The sequence below is a fragment of the Phalangium opilio genome, unplaced genomic scaffold (genome assembly GCF_054372755.1).
Source record: "Phalangium opilio isolate 3A_F unplaced genomic scaffold, DU_Popi_V2 ptg000082l_1, whole genome shotgun sequence".
Taxonomy (NCBI): Eukaryota; Metazoa; Arthropoda; class Arachnida; order Opiliones; family Phalangiidae; genus Phalangium; species Phalangium opilio.
In genome coordinates, this window is record NW_028324189.1 from 14,579,204 (window position 1) to 14,585,203 (window position 6,000).

The 6,000-nt window shown below is 45.4% G+C and overlaps 1 non-coding gene across 1 annotated transcript; it reads left to right on the plus strand.

Moving 5' to 3' along the window:
* Window positions 1-5,609: 5,609 nt before the first annotated feature.
* TRNAD-GUC (transfer RNA aspartic acid (anticodon GUC)) lies at window positions 5,610-5,682 on the plus strand. Its single transcript has one exon. It is a non-coding gene; the product is annotated as a tRNA-Asp (tRNA).
* Window positions 5,683-6,000: the final 318 nt, after the last annotated feature.

The window sequence follows — 6,000 nt, forward strand, 5'->3', positions numbered from 1 at the left end:
TTTTTCCACAATACCTGACGAACATTTAATTTTTGGGCTTCCATTGCGCAATGATTAGCGCGTTCGGCTGTTAACCGAAAGGTTGGTGGTTCGAGCCCATCCGGGAGCGGTGTTGTGAGGTCTTAGATGTAACGTAAAATCCAAAGTTTTTCCACAATACCTGAAGACCATATCATTTTCGGGCTTCCGTTGCGCAATGGTTAGCGCGTTCAGCTGTTAAAAGAAAGGTTGGTGGTTCGAGCCCACTCGGGAGCGGTGTTGTGAGATCTCAAATGTAACGTAAAAATCCAAAGTTTTTCCACAATACCTGACGACCATTTATTTTCTGAGCTTCCATGGCTCAATGGTTAGCGCGTTCGGCTGTTAATCGAAAGGTTGGTGTTCGAGACCACCCGTGAGCGGTGTTTTGAGATCTCAAATGTAACGGAAAAATTCAAAGTTTTTCCACAATACCTGACGAACATTTAATTTTTGGGCTTCTGTTGCGCAATGGTTAGCGCGTTCAGCTGTTAATAGAAAGGTTGGTGGTTCGAGCCCACTCGGGAACGGTGTTGTGAGATCTCAAATGTAACGTAAAAATCCAAAGTTTTTCCACAATACCTGACGAACATTTAATTTTTGGGCTTCCGTTGCGCAATGGTTAGCGCGTTCAGCTGTTAATAGAAAGGTTGGTGGTTCGAGCCCACTCGGGAGCGGTGTTGTGAGATCTCAAGTGTAACGTAAAAATTCAAAGTTTTTCCACAATACCTGACGAACATTTAATTTTTGGGCTTCCATTGCGCAATGATTAGCGCGTTCGGCTGTTAACCGAAAGGTTGGTGGTTCGAGCCCATCCGGGAGCGGTGTTGTGAGGTCTTAGATGTAACGTAAAATCCAAAGTTTTTCCACAATACCTGAAGACCATATCATTTTCGGGCTTCCGTTGCGCAATGGTTAGCGCGTTCAGCTGTTAAAAGAAAGGTTGGTGGTTCGAGCCCACTCGGGAGCGGTGTTGTGAGATCTCAAATGTAACGTAAAAATCCAAAGTTTTCCACAATACCTGACGACCATTTATTTTCTGAGCTTCCATGGCTCAATGGTTAGCGCGTTCGGCTGTTAATCGAAAGGTTGGTGTTCGAGACCACCCGTGAGCGGTGTTTTGAGATCTCAAATGTAACGGAAAAATTCAAAGTTTTTCCACAATACCTGACGAACATTTAATTTTTGGGCTTCTGTTGCGCAATGGTTAGCGCGTTCAGCTGTTAATAGAAAGGTTGGTGGTTCGAGCCCACTCGGGAACGGTGTTGTGAGATCTCAAATGTAACGTAAAAATCCAAAGTTTTTCCACAATACCTGACGAACATTTAATTTTTGGGCTTCCGTTGCGCAATGGTTAGCGCGTTCAGCTGTTAATAGAAAGGTTGGTGGTTCGAGCCCACTCGGGAGCGGTGTTGTGAGATCTCAAATGTAACGTAAAAATCCAATGTTTTTCCACAATACCTGACGAACATTTAATTTTTGGGCTTCCGTTGCGCAATGGTTAGCGCGTTCGGCTGTTAACCGAAAGGTTGGTGGTTCGAGCCCAACCGGGAGCGGTGTTGTGAGATCTAAGATGTAACGTAAAAATCCAAAGTTTTTCCACAATACCTGACGAACATTTAATTTTTGGGCTTCCGTTGCGCAATGGTTAGCGCGTTCGGCTGTTAACCGAAAGGTTGGTGGTTCGAGCCCAACCGGGAGCGGTGTTGTGAGATCTAAGATGTAACGTAAAATGTCAGAGTTTTTCCACAATACCTGACGACCATTTATTTTCTGAGCTTCCATGGCTCAATAGTTAGCGCGTTTGGCTGTTAACCGAAAGGTTGGTGGTTTGAGCCCTCCCGGGAGCGGTGTTGTGAGATCTCAAGTGTAACGTAAAAATTCAAAGTTTTTCCACAATACCTGACGAACATTTAATTTTTGGGCTTCCATTGCGCAATGATTAGCGCGTTCGGCTGTTAACCGAAAGGTTGGTGGTTCGAGCCCATCCGGGAGCGGTGTTGTGAGGTCTTAGATGTAACGTAAAATCCAAAGTTTTTCCACAATACCTGAAGACCATATCATTTTCGGGCTTCCGTTGCGCAATGGTTAGCGCGTTCAGCTGTTAAAAGAAAGGTTGGTGGTTCGAGCCCACTCGGGAGCGGTGTTGTGAGATCTCAAATGTAACGTAAAAATCCAAAGTTTTTCCACAATACCTGACGACCATTTATTTTCTGAGCTTCCATGGCTCAATGGTTAGCGCGTTCGGCTGTTAATCGAAAGGTTGGTGTTCGAGACCACCCGTGAGCGGTGTTTTGAGATCTCAAATGTAACGGAAAAATTCAAAGTTTTTCCACAATACCTGACGAACATTTAATTTTTGGGCTTCTGTTGCGCAATGGTTAGCGCGTTCAGCTGTTAATAGAAAGGTTGGTGGTTCGAGCCCACTCGGGAACGGTGTTGTGAGATCTCAAATGTAACGTAAAAATCCAAAGTTTTTCCACAATACCTGACGAACATTTAATTTGTGGGCTTCCGTTGCGCAATGGTTAGCGCGTTCAGCTGTTAATAGAAAGGTTGGTGGTTCGAGCCCACTCGGGAGCGGTGTTGTGAGATCTCAAATGTAACGTAAAAATCCAATGTTTTTCCACAATACCTGACGAACATTTAATTTTTGGGCTTCCGTTGCGCAATGGTTAGCGCGTTCGGCTGTTAACCGAAAGGTTGGTGGTTCGAGCCCAACCGGGAGCGGTGTTGTGAGATCTAAGATGTAACGTAAAATGTCAGAGTTTTTCCACAATACCTGACGACCATTTATTTTCTGAGCTTCCATAGCTCAATGGTTAGCGCTTTCGGCTGTTAACCGAAAGGTTGGTGGTTCGAGCCCACCCGGGAGCGGTGTTGTGAGATCTCAAATGTAACGTAAAAATTCAAAGTTTTTCCACAATACCTGACGAACATTTAATTTTGGGCTTCCGTTGCGCAATGGTTAGCGCGTTCAGCTGTTAATAGAAAGGTTGGTGGTTCGAGCCCACTCGGGAGCGGTGTTGTGAGATCTCAAATGCAACGTAAAAATCCAAAGTTTTTTTACAATACCTGACGACCATATCATTTTCGGGCTTCCGTTGCGCAATGGTTAGCGCGTTCAGCTGTTAAAAGAAAGGTTGGTGGTTCGAGCCCACTCGGGAGCGGTGTTGTGAGATCTCAAATGTAACGTAAAAATCCAAAGTTTTTCCACAATACCTGACGACCATTTATTTTCTGAGCTTCCATGGCTCAATGGTTAGCGCGTTCGGCTGTTAACCGAAAGGTTGGTGTTCGAGACCACCCGTGAGCAGTGTTGTGAGATCTCAAATGTAACGGAAAAATTCAAAGTTTTTCCACAATACCTGACGAACATTTAATTTTTGGGCTTCCGTTGCGCAATGGTTAGCGCGTTCAGCTGTTAGTAGAAAGGTTGGTGGTTCGAGCCGACCCGGGAGCGGTGTTGTGAGGTCTCAGATGTGACGTAAAAAGTCAAAGTTTTTCCACAATACCTGACGACCATATCATTTTCGGGCTTCCGTTGCGCAATGGTTAGCGCGTTCAGCTGTTAAAAGAAAGGTTGGTGGTTCGAGCCCACTCGGGAGCGGTGTTGTGAGATCTCAAATGTAACGTAAAAATCCAAAGTTTTTCCACAATACCTGACGAAAATTTATTTTCTGAGCTTCCTTGGCTCAATGGTTAGCGCGTTCGGCTGTTAACCGAAAGGTTGGTGTTCGAGACCACCCGTGAGCGGTGTTGTGAGATCTCAAATGTAACGGAAAAATTCAAAGTTTTTCCACAATACCTGACGAACATTTAATTTTTGGGCTTCCGTTGCGCAATGGTTAGCGCGTTCAGCTGTTAGTAGAAAGGTTGGTGGTTCGAGCCCACCCGGGAGCGGTGTTGTGAGGTCTCAGATGTGACGTAAAAAGTCAAAGTTTTTCCACAATACCTGACGACCATTTATTTTCTGAGCTTCCATGGCTCAATAGTTAGCGCGTTCGGCTGTTAACCGAAAGGTTGGTGGTTCGAGCCCACCCGGGAGCGGTGTTGTGAGATCTCAAATGTAACGTAAAAATCCAAAGTTTTTCCACAATACCTGAAGAACATTTAATTTTTGGGCTTCCGTTGCGCAATGGTTAGCGCGTTCGGCTGTTAACCGAAAGGTTGGTGGTTCGAGCCCATCCGGGAACGGTGTTGTGAGGTCTTAGATTTAACGTAAAATCCAAAGTTTTTCCACAATACCTGACGACCATATCATTTTCGGGCTTCCGTTGCGCAATGGTTAGCGCGTTCAGCTGTTAACCGAAAGGTTGGTGGTTCGAGCCCAACCGGGAGCGGTGTTGTGAGATCTAAGATGTAACGTAAAATGTCAGAGTTTTTCCACAATACCTGACGACCATTTATTTTCTGAGCTTCCATGGCTCAATAGTTAGCGCGTTTGGCTGTTAACCGAAAGGTTGGTGGTTTGAGCCCTCCCGGGAGCGGTGTTGTGAGATCTCAAGTGTAACGTAAAAATCCAAAGTTTTTCCACAATACCTGACGACCTTTTATTTTCTGAGCTTCCATGGCTCAATAGTTAGCGCGTTCGGCTGTTAACCGAAAGGTTGGTGGTTCGAGCCCACCCGGGAGCGGTGTTGTGAGATCTCAAATGTAACGTAAAAATCCAAAGTTTTTCCACAATACCTGACGAACATTTAATTTTTGGGCTTCCGTTGCGCAATGGTTAGCGCGTTCGGCTGTTAACCGAAAGGTTGGTGGTTCGAGCCCATCCGGGAACGGTGTTGTGAGGTCTTAGATGTAACGTAAAATCCAAAGTTTTTCCACAATACCTGACGACCATATCATTTTCGGGCTTCCGTTGCGCAATGGTTAGCGCGTTCAGCTGTTAAAAGAAAGGTTGGTGTTTCGAGCCCACTCGGGAGCGGTGTTGTGAGATCTCAAATGTAACGTAAAAATCCAAAGTTTTTCCACAATACCTGACGACCATTTATTTTCTGAGCTTCCATGGCTCAATGGTTAGCGCGTTCGGCTGTTAACCGAAAGGTTGGTGTTCGAGACCACCCGTGAGCGGTGTTGTGAGATCTCAAATGTAACGGAAAAATTCAAAGTTTTTCCACAATACCTGACGAACATTTAATTTTTGGGCTTCCGTCTTGCAATGGTTAGCGCGTTCAGCTGTTAATAGAAAGGTTGATGGTTCGAACCCACTCGGGAGCGGTGTTGTGAGATCTCCAATGTAACGTTAAAATCCAAAGTTTTTCCACAATACCTGATGAACATTTAATTTTTGGGCTTCCGTTGCGCAATGGTTAGCGCGTTCGGCTGTTAACCGAAAGGTTGGTGGTTCGAGCCCAACCGGGAGCGGTGTTGTGAGATCTAAGATGTAACGTAAAAATCCAAAGTTTTTCCACAATACCTGACGAACATTTAATTTTTGGGCTTCCGTTGCGCAATGGTTAGCGCGTTTGGCTGTTAACCGAAAGGTTGGTGGTTCGAGCCCAACCGGGAGCGGTGTTGTGAGATCTAAGATGTAACGTAAAAATCCAAAGTTTTTCCACAATACCTGACGAACATTTAATTTTTGGGCTTCCGTTGCGCAATGGTTAGCGCGTTCGGCTGTCAACCGAAAGGTTGTTGGTTCGAGCCCAACCGGGAGCGGTGTTGTGAGATCTAAGATGTAACGTAAAATGTCAGAGTTTTTCCACAATACCTGACGACCATTTATTTTCTGAGCTTCCATGGCTCAATAGTTAGCGCGTTTGGCTGTTAACCGAAAGGTTGGTGGTTTGAGCCCTCCCGGGAGCGGTGTTGTGAGATCTCAAGTGTAACGTAAAAATCCAAAGTTTTTCCACAATACCTGACGACCTTTTATTTTCTGAGCTTCCATGGCTCAATGGTTAGCGCGTTCGGCTGTTAACCGATAGGTTGGTGGTTCGAGACCACCCGGGAGCGGTGTTGTGAGATCTCAAATGTAAC